The sequence below is a fragment of the Ursus arctos genome, unplaced genomic scaffold (genome assembly GCF_023065955.2).
Source record: "Ursus arctos isolate Adak ecotype North America unplaced genomic scaffold, UrsArc2.0 scaffold_18, whole genome shotgun sequence".
NCBI lineage: Eukaryota > Metazoa > Chordata > Mammalia > Carnivora > Ursidae > Ursus > Ursus arctos.
The window spans coordinates 51363238-51378272 of record NW_026622852.1 but is presented as its reverse complement, the minus strand read 5'-3'; the positions used below and the strand labels follow the sequence as shown (position 1 = coordinate 51378272).

General features: G+C 37.7%; 1 protein-coding gene and 1 non-coding gene across 13 annotated transcripts in view; both read left to right on the top strand.

Moving 5' to 3' along the window:
• Nucleotides 1-15035, top strand: part of MAPKAP1 (MAPK associated protein 1) — a 237004-nt gene that overhangs the window by 71662 nt on the left and 150307 nt on the right. The window lies entirely within an intron of this gene.
• On the top strand, nt 12767-12898 carry LOC113266643 (small nucleolar RNA SNORA72). Its single transcript, XR_003320448.1, has one exon. It is a non-coding gene; the product is annotated as a small nucleolar RNA SNORA72 (small nucleolar RNA).

The following is a 15035-nucleotide window of genomic DNA, read 5'->3' as shown; positions in this document are numbered from 1 at the left end:
AGTAGCCTCAAAGAACCATGCATAATTATGGGATCTGAGCAGTTATTTTAATGACTTTGTAATTTATATAGTGAGGATACAGCATATCTAAAGCAGCCACCAATTAATTAGAAGAGGCTGTTTAATCTACATGTATAAAATTTCAATTAGAACATCTTTGCTAAACTTCTTGTCTGATTTTATTGTATTTTATATGGTTCAGTTGATTGAAACATCTTTGAAAATAGTTATTGCCTTGAAATGGTAAATCATTGATAAAGCATTTACTGTGTGTTAGGCATTGTGCTAAGTATTTTATATATATTATCTCATTTAATCCTCATGATAGCCTGTGAGATAGGTGATATCACTGGTTTACAGATTTGAAACTTCTCGGGACCTCAGTCTTCTCTCTTTTATACTGGGGTTAATGTTACCTACTTCAGGGTGTTACGAGTATTAAGTGAGATTAATACATGCCCACATTGAAAAATGTACTCAGTAAGTGATAGTTGCTATCGTTAATGTTTGTCTTACTATTTTTGATTTCATGTTTTGATTTCATGTTTCATGTTTTAAAAAGCAGTGATTTTTTTTTTTTAAGAGAGATTGGGGAGGGTCAGAGGGAGAGAGAGAGGAGAATCTTAAGCAAGCTCCATGCATGGAGCCTGAAGCAGGGCTCAATTCCACAACCGGAGGTCACGACCTGAGCCAAAATCAAGAGTCTGATGCTTAACTGACTGAGCCACCCAGGCGCCTCAAGGGGCAGTGCTTTTTATGATCCAGAAATGTGAAAAGGTATTGCACAGTGAAAAGTCTTTCCCTGCTGCCCCGTGTTCATCTAGTACCTACCCATACCCATTTTACTAGTCTGTTATATATCTTCCAGAATGTCTGTATGCAAATACGAACGTATATTCTTATTTTCCCTCCTTTTACACAAAATGTAACATATATTAAAACTGTTTCAAAAGTTGCTTTTTTAACTTAACAATGTAACTTGGAAACCACTCTGTAATAGTGCCCAGAGGATTTTTCATCCCTCCATATAGCTGCATAGTATTCCATTGTTTGGAAATATTATAACCTATTCAGCCAGTTCCCTTTTGAGGGAGACTTGAGTTATTTCTAATCTTTTGCTATTACAAACAACGCAGCAGTGAATAATCTTGTACACATGGCATTTTGCATGTGTGCAATTATATATGTAGGATAAATTCCAAGAAGGAGAATTGCTGGGTCAAAGGGAATATGTGTTTGTAATTTTTCTAAGTATTGCCAAATTGCCCTCCATAGGGTTTGTGCCAATACATTCTAACCAGCAATATAAGAGAGTGCATGTCTCATCACAGCCTCACCATAGAATTTATAAAATGTTTGGATTTTTGCCAGTCTAATAGGTGAAAAGTGAATCTGTGTAATTTTAATTTGCATTTCTCTTATGAGTGAGGTTGAGCCTTTCATTTGTTTAAGAACCTTGGCAGTTTTGTAAACTTCCCAGATTTATTGGATTCTTGATCTTTTTCTTATTTTCTGGGAGTTCTTTATATATTAGGGAGATTAGTCCAGTTTACTGTTAATCTTGTATATCTTTTGACTTTGTTTATAGATTTTTTGGACTATACACAAAATTTTTTAAGGAGTGAAACTTACTATTTTTCCTTTATAACTTCTGGATTTTGAATTTATTTATTTGGGGAAGGTTTTTTTTTTTATGGCTTGCATAGTTCTTAAGTTTATTTCTAGATATTTGCAGTTGTTGCTGTTGTGTATGGGGCCTTATTTTCTGTTTCTGTTTGTGTGTATGAAGGCTGCTGATTTCTGTGTTAATTTTGTATTCCTTTATATTACCAAATTTGATTTATAGTTGTTTTTAATTCTTACAGGATTTCCATATATATAAAAATATTATTACTATACAATAATGTATAGAATAATATAGCAATTTCATTTTACCTCTTTCATTTCTACTTCTGTACCTCTGACTACTTTCTCTGGTGTTGTTGCTATTACATTGTCGCTACTATCACCACCACGTACTTGACATTAAGCTGAAAGTTGGCATTAAGTAAGTGTTCATTCTTTCTTTAGATTTCAAGATGTAAACATCGCTAAAATGTAGCTAGCCAGTGTCTGTGCCAAGAAGGGAATGTTAAGACAGATTTTAAAGAGTGAAAAAAAGGGCAGAGTTGGGAAATGTCTTTGTATTCTAGTGACCCTTTCCTGCAGTGCTTATTAGGTCTTATATTAAATAGGGTGCATGTTTTGGTTTGGGTTTTTTTGCCCTTGTTGAAAATATCATTTGAGGTGTGTATTTTCTCCCTTAGAAATCAGTTGGTATTCTTTTTTCTTTCACTCTGGAAAAAAAATAAATACTTGACAATATACCATAAGATGATGTCTTTGTGTTCGAGTAATAATCTTGCATTTAATCAAATATAGAACAACATTTGAATTAGCAACTGAAATCCTTTTGAGGTTTTCCAGAGGTTCAGTTAAACTTAGTAGGAATTTTGGATTGCTTTTTCCTGTGAACATTCTGTTCTTTGATTCATAGCAGTCCTATAATGTGTTGTCTCTAGCATTCAGCATTCTGCTTTAAGAGGGTTTTTTGATTTGTAAACTATAGGGAACCAGAGAATTTGAGGAGGAAAGAATATGAAGAGAAATTGTTAAAAATGCTTTTAGCACATAATACATTTCTCTTTCTCCACCTCCCTCCCTAACTCCTTAAAGGAAATTGTTGGTTACTTGGGAATAATTGGGTACTTTTCTTCTCCACATAAGCGGCGAAGTTTGTGAGGCTCCTTATCCATCTTTGAGATAGATATAGTTTACTTGTAAATATGTCTTAAACTTTTGAAAATTAAAATATTGAGTAAAGGCAGAAAAACATAAAGATATATCCAGGATATAAATAATTGTGTAGTAATCATTCATGTACCCATCACCCAGTGTGGGAGGAAAAACATTACTTTTACTTTTGAAGTCCCCTCTGTATTGTTCTTGCTCTCCTCCCACTCACAGAAATGTCTTTAATTCTCTTGATTCTCCCTATAGTTTTATCCCTTATGTTTGTATCTCTAAACAATGCATTTTTGAACTTTATTTAAATGGAATTATGCTTTAAATTTTTCTGTAACTTTTTTCTCTCAACGTTACGTTCCTGAGATTCACCTGTGTTGATGCCTGTAGCTGTAGTTAAATCATTTCCATTAATGGAGAAACTCCACTGTATGAGTATACTTTAATTTATTTATCGATTCCATTGTTGATGGACATTTGGGTTGTTTTTGCTATTACAAACAGTACTGTTTATAAATAATTTACACATGCAAGAATTAACCCAAGGCAGAGGCTTAGAAACATATTTGACCATGGATCACATCTATAATGGGAGATACCTTTTGTATCCTGACCTAGCACACATACCTGTAATGTGTGATGTACACATACGTATGAATATATAACATATGGAAGCAAAATTTTCATCTAAGAATACTTACCTTCACTAAGTGCAAATGCACTCTGATACTTTTTATTCTAATCTAGTCTGTTGTAGTTAATTAAAGAAATATTGGGATGCCTGGGTGGCTCAGTTGGTTAAGCGTCTGCCTTCAGCTCAGGTCATGGTCCCAAGGTCCTGGGACCGAGTCCCACATTGGGCTCCCTGCTCAGCAGGGAGTCTGCTTCTTCTCTCTCTGCCTGCCACTCCCCCTGCTCATTCTCTCTCTCTCTCTGTGTCAAATAAAAAAATAAAATCGTGAAAACAAATAAATATTGGTCAGAATTGCCTAAATTGATTTCCAGCCCTCAGGACCATGGTTTCAAAAGTCCTGTTCCAGAATACGTGCAGATTTGGAATTACAGGGTCACAGGATATGAATGCAGCTTCAGCCTTAATAGATAATAACAGATTGTTTTCCCAAAGTGTTTATTCCCATTTACAGCAGTGTGTAAGTGTCCCAATTATCCCATCAGACTTAATTTCTTCCAGTCTTGCAGGTATAAATTATATCTCATTGTGATTTGAATTTGTGTTTCTCAGATTATAACTGGAATTGAACATCTTTTGTGTGTGCATTGGTTATTCATAGTTCCCGTTCTGTGAAATACTGTTCAAATCCTGTGCCCATTTTTGTTTCTTATTTTTTTAAACATTTATTTATTTATTTATTTATTTATTTATTTATTTATTTATTTTAGAAGGGGGAGAGGTAGAAGGAGAGGAAGAGAATCTCAAGCAGACTCTCTGCGGAGTGTGGAGCCTGACATGAGGCTCGATCTTATGACCCTGAGATCATGACCTAAGCCGAAATCAGGAGTCAGATGCTTAACCGACTGAGCCACCCAGCGTGCCCCCTTGTTTATCATTTCTTACTGATTTGAAGGAATTTTTCAAAAATGTATTTTGGGTAGTAAACAGTTTTTTAAAGATTTTATTTATTTGACAGAGCACAAGCAGGGAGAGCGGCAGGCAGAGGGAGAAGCAGGATCTCCAATGAGCAAGGACCCTGATGCAGGACTCGATCCCAGGACTGTGGGATCATGACCTGAGCCAAAGGCAGACACTTAACCAACTAAGCCACCCAGGCGCCCCGGATAGTAAAAATTTTTTACGTATGTGGATACCAATCATTTTATTGCAGCAATGTTCTTCTGATTTGTGGCTTGTCTTCATTATCTTTGTGGGGTTTTTTTTCTTTAAGATTTTATTTATTTATTTGAGAGAGAGAGACAGAGATAGCAATAGATAGCGAGAGAGAGCACGAGTGGGGAGGAGAGGGAGAAGTAGACTCCCTGCTGAGCAAGGAGCCCAATGTGGGGCTCTATCCCAGGACGCTGGGATCATGACCTGAGCTGAAGGCAGATGCTTAACTGACTGAGCCACGCAGGGACCCTGTGGTGTTTTTTTGATGAACAGAAATTCTTATTTTTAATGTATCAAATTTATGAGTCTTTTGCTTCATTACTTATACTTTTTTGGTCTTGTTTAAGAAATTCTTCCCTACCCTAAAATCATAAAGATATTTTCATATGTTGTATTTGTTGTATTTAAATTTTTGTATTTAAATAATCTGGAATTCTGTGTGTGTGTGTGTGTGTGTGTGTGTGTGTGTGTGTGTGTGTAGTATGAGGTAAAGGTGCAATTTCAGTTTTTTTTCTGGATGGTTGATCAGTTGTCTGGGCATTAGTTATTTAAGTCTCATTTCCCCTGTTCCTTGGTGCTGGCTCAGTCATTCATATATATATATATATATATCTCAAACTTCCCTTTTTGTGTACTACTGTTTCTGAGCACTCTCTTCTTTTCCAGTGGTTTGTTTTCCCTAGGTTAATATCACACTATCTTGTTTGTTCAGACTTAAAACAATTTCTGATATATGGTAAATCATGCCTCTTAAACTCTTTTTTTTCTTAATTACGAGCATCGTGTATATTCTTGACCCTTCCATATAAATTATGAGACTGCTTGTCAAGTTTTTAAAAAATTCCTGTTGAGATTTTGATTGGACTGAATTTGTAGATCAATTTGGGGAGTTGTAGTGCTGACACAATGGGGCACTCTGAAATTAAGATGACACTTCAGGGTTGCCGCAAGTTGGAATAAGATGGCCAGGCCTTTATATTCCTTGCATCTGACTTACTGAATGCTAGCTTCCCTGAAAAGGGGATGTGGTCTTGGACAAGGCCGCTCTATCAGCCTGTTTAATTCCAGGAAAAGACTAGCAGCTGAGGGGCGCCTGGGTGGCTCAGTCATTAAGCGTCTGCCTTCAGCTCAGGTCGTGATCCCGAGGTCCTGGGATCGAGCCCCGCATCGGGCTCCCTGCTCCGCTGGGAGCCTGCTTCTTCCTCTCCCACTCCCCCTGCTTGTGTTCCCTCTCTCGCTGGCTGTCTCTCTCTCTCCATCAAATAAATAAATAAAATCTTTAAAAAAAAAGAAAAAAAAAAAGACTAGCAGCTGATAGCAGCCATCCCAGCAGTTGGAGAATATGCCCTTCATTCCTGAAGATGGCATCTCGGTAGTGCAACCAGGGACCATGCCAGTCTACCCTTGGTGCCACTTGTATTTATTTGCTTCTTAAAATTCTGGGACCATTCCTTCACATCTGTGGTGGGCTTCTTTTTTGGGGGGAAACTTACACAGGAAGGTTAGTGGAATAAACTGCAGTTGCATTTCTGCAACTGCTCCTAAGGACACAACTGATACTCATCCACCTCTTCAAGTATCCATTTTAGTCCCTTCAATCTCAGCATCTCTGCTGCTGTAGGTGGCTTTTATGGTATGATGACTCAGACCCTTATCCCTGAGGGTCCAAGTCCCCGGTCAAAGGCTGTGGCTGCTTCATTTGTCCATTTGCCATCAAAATTGGGTAGAAGAGGAACCAAATATGCCCAAGAAGATTTACTGGCCAGATGTGTTCCTTCCTGCCTCTGTTATGTAACAGCAGCCCTACCTTCTCCTGATGAGAATGAACCACTCCTGTCAGGACTGTGCTTTTTTTTTTCTTGCCTGATATCACTTGACACAAGGAGCATGAGTGGCCGTCATTGTTTAACGTTTAGTGGGACTTCTGCTGTGTCTCCTGGTGGAAGTGTTCTCTTTTGGGAACCAGGTTCTCTAAATCCGCGGAGCCCTAATTTCTAGAGATGGGAAGCATTCCCTAAGTGGGTCACTGGGAATAATGGCTAATCTTGCTGCTTCTCCTTGCTTCCTAGAACCATGTATTTTATCTGCTGAGGACATAATACCATATAATGGTTGTTGATTTTTAGTATGTATGTTGCATCCTGGAAATGGCATCCCAGCCTTACAGGGTGTCATCTGTGAGCTAGTGCCTTATCTGTACCTTCAATATGTTGTTCAATCACTCTTTTAGACCGAAAGTTTTTGGGTAGTGTGGTGTATGATATGACCAAAGGATCCCATGGTTATATGCTACTGTTACATCTCTTTTGCTATAAAGTGGGTTCCTGAGTCTGGTGGAGTATTAGGTGGGCTGCCACTTTCGTCGATCAAACACTTTGAGATACTGGTGCTAGCTGAGGCATTACTGGCATGAAGTGCAAGCCCATACTTCAGTAAGTGTTGGTCTCTGCCGAAACCACTTTCAGAGTAGAAGAGATCCAGTGCATTCAGCTTGCCACCAAATGTCTGGTTGGTCTTCTTAGGGATGATGCTGTATTAGGGACTCAGCATTTTTCTCTTTTGCTGTCAGGTTGGATATTTGACAATAGACAGTATCAATATCAGCCTTGGTGAGTGGAAGATAACGGTCTTGGGCCTATATATATAGCCTCAGTCTCTGCCACCATGGCTACTCTATTCATGTGTCCATTGTGCCAGCACTGGAGAGACCAATAACAAAGAGACTGGCTGAAGTTAAAGCAAGTCTGTGTTGGGAATCCCCCAGACAGCGATTCACTAGGAGAATTTACAGGACTCAGCATATAGTTGTACTCATGTCTATGATTTATTACAGCAAAAGGAAACAAAGTACAGTCAACAAAGGGAAAAGGCATATGGGATGAGGTCTAGGTATACACTTACAAGAGTCCTCTCTCAGTGGCATCACACAGGACATGCTTAATTCCTCCCAGCAATGAGTTTTGTTAACATGGGCAAAATATTGTCTACTAGGGAAGCTTATTAGAGACTCATTGCCCACAGTTTCTTTTGGAAGCTTGTCACATGGGCTCCCTCTGCCTAGCATGTATCAAAATTCCAGAGTCCTAGAAGGAAGGGAGGTGTTCAGCATAAACCATTGTTGTTCGCACAGTTCAGGCACAGTGAGCTGCTCTTACTGGTTAGGGTAATGAGGACTCTACTGAGGTCCGAGTTCCCAAGAGTCTACATATTTTAACCTCCTGACACTTGCCTTCACTTTGACACAAAGAAGATGAACAAACACATTGTCCTAAACTCTGACTATTGGAAAGATTCCCTATCACTCTTTTAAGGCCCCTCCTGAGTGGGATTATAGTATAGCCGTGGGCCATTAGCTTCAACAATGTCCAACAGTTCTTGAAGTGTTGGTATTCCTCTGTGTCAGTGTATGATTGCAAAATGGCCATAGATACTTTGGGGGCATCATTATAGTGTTTACTTGCTGTGAAGGTTCAGGTCCTTCTTCCTTTAGCTATATCTCATAATGGCGCATTTTTGGGATATGTCTATCCCTAGATATTTTTAATTCCTATTACTTCCTATTTGATACATGAATTATTTATGTGTTTCTAAATTTCCAAACCTATTAGGTTTTTATAATTTTGTTTTTTAGGTATTGATTCTTACTTTATTGTTTTGTGGTTAGAGAAGATGGCCTAATGATACCAATTATTTGAAATTTGTTGAGTATGGTTTTAGGTCCACTAATGTAGGTCACTTTTCATAAATACTACCTGGGAACGTGGAAAGAATGCTGGAGCAACTGCTCTTCTTTGTTGCAGGATTCTAAATATGTCCATTAGGTCAAGTCTGTTAATTCTGTTAAAATCTGTATCATTATTGATATTTTTTGTCTGCCTGCACTATCAATTAGACAAAGATACATTAGAATCTTCCACTATGTTGATAGATTGCCTATATTCCCCTAGAGTTCTGACAGATTTTCTTTTACATATTAGGCTATGTTTTAAGTTCATACAAGTTCAGAATTATTTCTTCCTGGTAAATTGAACTATTTGTGACTCTATCTCTAGTGACCCCCCTTCTCCTTTACATAGCTATACCAGCTCCATTTGGTTAGTATTTACCTGGTATATGTGTAGTTTCATGTTTAGATGCAGATTTTTTTTTTCTTACTTTTCCTCTTTGGGTTTCACTGGGCTTTCTGAGTCTGTGCAGTGGTATCTTTTCATCAGTTCTGGAAACTCGCAGCCACTCTTTTTTCAGACATTGCCTGTGCACTTTTATTCTTCCTTGTTCCTCTTAAATTCTATTAAACTTACGAGAATATGTTTTTTGATTTTCCATATCTCTTAACCTCCTTTTCATACTTTCTCTTTGTGTGTCTCTTTGGGTTACATTCTAGGTAATTTCTTCAGTTCTATCTTCCAATTCACATATTCTCTTTTCAGCTATGAAACCCATACATTGCACTTGCAATTTTAGTCACTGTATTTTTCATTTATAGAAGTTCCATTTTGATCTTCTAAAAGTCTTCTTGGTAATTTTTAAAACTTTTTATTATGCAACATTTAATAATAGTCTTCTCAGTAGTAGTTCAGTGAACACCCTTATACCTACCACCTGTGTTCATTAAATTTAACATTTTTCCATATTTGCTTTATTTATGTTTTATTTAGCCATTTCAGAATTGCCATTCACTCCTAAATACCTTAGCTTGTATCTTCTAAGGATACTGACATTCTGTTACCCAACCATGATATCACATCACAACCTGGGTAAGATTTTTAGTCTCTTGCTCTTACCCGTATTTTTTATACTTTAAAATTTTTTTCTTTAAACCTGCATCTTATGTTCCGTATCTGATCATTCTATCGGCTTCAGTCTTTGTGGGTCTCTTATACGATGCTTTCTATGTTTTATGATTTGAGGCTGTAACAACTTACTTTCTGCAACTTTTCTTTTAGAATTATTGAGTCATGTAGGTTCCTCCTTTTATAGGAGGCTTTGTTAGCTTTTGCCTGGTACCTGGCGTTATTACAAGCCCAAGATGACTTTCTTTCTCTCTCTTTCTTTCTTTCGTTCTTCCGTTCTTTCTTTCTTTCTTTCTTTCAAGATTTTATTTTTTTAAGTAATCTCTACACCCAACATAGGGCTCAAATTCACAACTCTGAGATCAAGAGTTGCATGCTTTACTGGCTAAGCCAGCCAGGCACGCCCAGGATAACTTTAAATTCTTGATTGGAGTCTTTCTGGTACATCCATCAGGTAATGTGAATTTGGCATGAAAATCTTATATGAAGGTTGTGGTTATAAAGTCTCAGAAGAAAAAAAAATTTTTGTTTGAACATGAAGTTTTTCCTTGTCGTGTGGGGGGGGGGGCTTAATTCTAATTTACTTTCACATGTAAGTCTTTGGTGTTCCAGCTTTATTCCAGATTAAGGATGGACTCTACTGTGTATCCATCTGACCAAGAAAGTAGATACTTAATATCACTTTGTTTGGCAGATACCATCAATATTGGCAAAAACTGTGTTCTGTTTTCTTTTCTGGGTCGCCCACTTCACTTAATTTTGGGGTCTTTGTAAATTCCTCAAATACTTGACAGCCTATTGAATTATGTAAAAATGAATATTTTTATATTTTATCAAGACCTCGGGTTGTTTTTTGTTAGACTTTTGGTCAGAGTACATATTTTGCCGTATGGCTGAAATAGAATTCCTTTAGTAAAAAGAACATTTTTTTAATGTGTTGTCTTAAATGTTGTAGAAAGAGTACTATAGAAGGATGAGAAAGATAGAAACAGTTTATGCATAAATACGTCATTGTTCTTGATTTCATGAAAATGTTGATTCAAAATATAATACAAGGCTTTTCCCCTCCAAAAAAACTTTAAAAATATATTGGTTTTGGGGAGAATTATAATAAGTTAAAGATTGTGGTCTTTTGAGTCCCATCGGACATGGGTTTCCATCTGAGTTTTCTCACTAGCTGTGTGACTTTTAACGATTTCTTTAACTTCTTAATATTTATCTGTAAAATGGGGGGTAAGCAAGGGCAGTTTTGAGGATCAAAGGAAATAATATATGTAAAGGGCTCAGCCTGGTGCCTGACACATAGAGTAAATGTTAGCTATTTTTAATTTTAGCCATTTTCTTTCCAGAAGTGTTCAAGGTGTTAATACAGAGTGTTAAATGTGAAATATCTCACAGTATACATGTAATAGTGTAAAACTGAATATGGGTATGTGGGAGACAAAACCATAAAGGGAGAAGCAAGAAAGGTACCCCAGTATTAGAAGATGAGGAGAAAAGCAATATGAAGCTTGGCAGGTAACCAAAGCCAAGAAGGCCCTCTGGCTCCCTTCAGCTTCCCAAGACTTGGATTTAGTGAGGATCTTCTCTACTCTGGCTTTTTCTTTTATGTTCTTTTTAGTTAGTTCAGGAGCATATATATCCCTGCCCCTTTGGGTCAGAGGGAGTTCTGACTTCCTGTGGCCCAAGGGAGCTGCCTAACATACTTTAGGAGAAGGATGCTTGTTCCCTTCTATAGGGACCTCAAGGATAGTTAGGGATTTTCATCCTCACCAGTTTAACAAGGAACCGTTTGGCATCCCCAGAGTTCTGGAAGTACCTTATTAGAAAAGAGATATAGTTGCATTCTTCTGAATAGAAAAATTTATAATAAACAAGAATACAGAAATATATACCATGCAACATCAGCATATATCAGACTATTTGAAGCATTTAGACTTTTTTCCTCTTTCCCCTGGTAGACCAGGCCTTAGTGAAATTCTTATATAACTTTTCATTAGGCTGCAGTGTAGAGCATCAGAAATAAGAGGGAATTGTGTAGCCCACCTCCATCTAACCTTTTGCTCTGTATTTTTGCATGCCCAAAGACAAGAAAAGTGTGTCTTATTCATTGTCTTCATATATTTCTCTTGGTACTACTATTGTCACTTTAGTTTTTTAGTAAAGGAAATTGGCTTATTTGAAACGTTTGTCTTAATCCTCTATGGAAATATCAGTTTACGGGAAGGTTAAGGCAGCTCGTTTGGGCTCCTCTCAGAGTCTCTGCTGCAATTGTCGGAAAGGAAACCCCAGGGAAACCCCTGAGCACGGGCTTCACAGGAGCAGTAGCTGCACAGAAGACAACACTCTCGATGCTTTATCAGGTGCTGTCTGGAGAGCAGAAATAATGGGCTGAAGGCAGAAATGCTGATGTCTCCGCTTTCCCAACTTAGCACAAACATCTTCTTTATCTTTGGTGGATTTTGGTGCCACAGAGGCGGCTCCAAGAAGTCTTAAATGCAAGTGTGATTGCTTTTACAATCCTGGTTTTGAAAGCATGGCGTTTGGGGATTTCCTTGACTTGAATCCTTTTTTTTAAAGGGAGTGGATTCATAGCATCCACTGTCAGTGCCATTTCCCTTTCTGTGATGACTTGTTCTCTGTTTACATGAAAGGATTCAGGAAGTAAGATGTAAACATAAGTACATAAATGAACAAATAAATGAAAAGCTCTGCTGCCTTTGTCACAGAGTGAAAAGGCTTGACTATAACATAATGGGAACACAGCAGCTGTTTGATTAAAACTTCAGGATTTTTCCTGGAAACTTCGAAGCGTGTCTGCATTTTTTTCTTTTTAAATAACTCTATGATATGGGAGAAGTGGTTTCCTAGAATGCCGTGGTTACAGTGGAGCTTTTTAATGTATCATCATCCTAGTCACTTCAGGTGCTGGTACGAAATACTCTCACTGCTGGGGCTTGCTTCCCTTCTGAAACGTCCATCCTTTGGAAAGCCCAGAAAGTGATTTGTAAATAATTCGCTTCTTGTCGCCAGTTGGTTTTTTGTTTGTTTGTTTGTTTAAGTTGTAGTCTTTGTTTTTTGTTTTACCGTCTTAACCAATTTGAAATGTACAGTTCAGTAGTATTAACTGCATTCATAATGTCATACAGTAGTTCCCCCTTATCCATAGGACATCTGTTCCAAGACCCCCAGTGGATACCTGAAACTGGATAGTATTGAACCCTATATGTACTATGTTTTTTTCCTCTACATGCGTATCTATGATAAAGTTTAATTTATAAATTAGGCACAGTAAGAGATTAACAACAATAATAAATTAGAACTATAACAATATAGCGTAAGTTCATGAATATTCTTACTGTTCTGATTTTGTAATAATCAGGGCAGGCTAAACATTTGCTATATTAAGACCATGCATGTGTCCCCAGACCTAGTTCTTTCCCTAGGTTTGGTTTTATCAGTGTTGGTGATAAGCCAAGTCTGATTTATATGGTGCATCATATGTGGGAAATGTCTGTGACTCTAGGTATCTGGTCATCCTGGAGAAATGACAGCACAGCTAGTATAATAACTTTTGAAAATAGCCAGTGCTAATTTGATGATTTCCTGTTGCCATTAAATGAGTTGTAAAACTAAAAAAAAGAGAAAAAAATTGATGTGAATATGGTCTCTCTCTCTTTCAAAATGTCTTATTGTACTCACCCTTCTTGTGATGATGTGATAAAATGCCTACGTGATGAGCTGAAGTGAGGTGAGTGTCATAGGCATTGTGATGTAGCATTAGGCTACTATTATTGACCTTCTGACAGTGTTTCAGAAGGACGATCCATCTGCTTTTGGACCACAGTTGACCACAGGTAACTGAAACTGTAGAAAGTGAAACTGCTGCTGAGAGGTGACTAATGAGTGATCACCACCACCCTCCGTCTCCATAACTCTTTTCATCTTGTAAAACTGAAACTCTGTATCCATTAAACAATAACTCCCCTTTCCTCCTTCACCCCAGCCCCTGGTAACTACCATTCTACTTTCTGTCTCTGTGGTTTCGACTACTCTAAGTATCTCATATAATTGGTATCATACAGTATTTGTCTTTTTGTGACTAGTTGATTTCACCTAACGTAATCCTCAAGGTTCATGCATACTGTAGCATATTGCAGAACTTCCCTACTGTTTAAGGCCGAGAAACATTCCATTGTATGTATACACCACATTTTGCTTATCCATTCATCTGTCAATGGACACTTGGGTTGTTCCCATGTTTTAGCTGTTGTGAATAATGCTGCAGTGAACATGAATGTACACATACCTCTTCAAGACCTTACTTTCAGTTCTTTTGGGTATATACCCAGAAGAGGAATTGCTGGGTCATTTGGTAATTCTATTTTTAATTTTTTGAGGAACCTCCCTGCTGTTTTGCACAGAGGCTGTACCATTTTACTTTTCCACCAATAGTGCACAAGGTTTCCAATTTCTCCACATCCTCATCAACTTGCAGTTTTCTGGGGTTTTTTGATAGTAGCCATCCTGATAGATGTGAGTTGCTATCTCATTGTAATTTTTCCTTGCATTTTCCTTCTAATTAGTGATGTTGAGCATCTTTTCATGTGTTTATTGGCCATTTGTACATCTTCTTTGAAGAAATGCCTATTCTAGTCCCTTGCCCATCCATAATTTTATTAAAAGCAAAACAGGCAGCTTTGCAGTGTCCAGAGGCAATTTTAAGTGGTGAGTAAGAACTCAGGCTCAGGAGTTAGACAGCTCAAGGTTGACATGGCTTTACCAGCTGTGTGACATTGAGCAAGTTACTTCATTTCTTTAGGCTTCCATTTCTTCTGTAAAATGGGGAGAATAGTTGAATCTGTTTCACTGAGTATATATTGATAGACATCAAATATATGGGATAGTATTTGCCCTGTTGGAAGTATTTAATAAATATTAGCTGCTATATTATTGGAATCATGAGCCAGTCTTTAAAAAATGCCTTTGATGGTATGCCTGGATGGCTCAGTTGGTTAAGTGTCCAACCCTTGATTTCAGCTCAGGTCTTGATCTCAGTCATGAGTTCAAGCCCTGTGTTGGGTTTGATACTTAACACACACACACACACACACACACACACCCCTTTTATATGTTAGTTGCCTTCCTATTTTGATAAGAGTATAATTCATTGCATTCTTGAGAACTTTCACTTGTTTTTCCGGTTCATGCCTACTTACTGTCTCTGTAGTATTAGGTGAAACCATGTGGAATTGCAATTTTTGTACGTTATCAACCATGGCTGTCAGCAGTTTCATGTGATTCAACTTAATGTAATAGGAACTGTGAGTGTCTAATATATGCCAGAGTGCCTACTATGCTAATTCATTCATTCTTCCCAGCTTCCCTATAAAATCTGTGTTACTTTCCCCATTTTGGGAAGGAGAAAGTGAGGCACTCAGAGATGGACAAACATGCCTGAATTTACACGGCTAGTAAGTAGTGAAGCCAGATTTCAAGCCAGATCTTGTTGAATCCAAAGCTCATTTTCTTTTTTTCAAAGTTTTTATTTTAATTCCAGGTGGTTAACGTACAGTGTTACCTTAGTTTTCGGCGCGCAGTGAAGTGGTTCG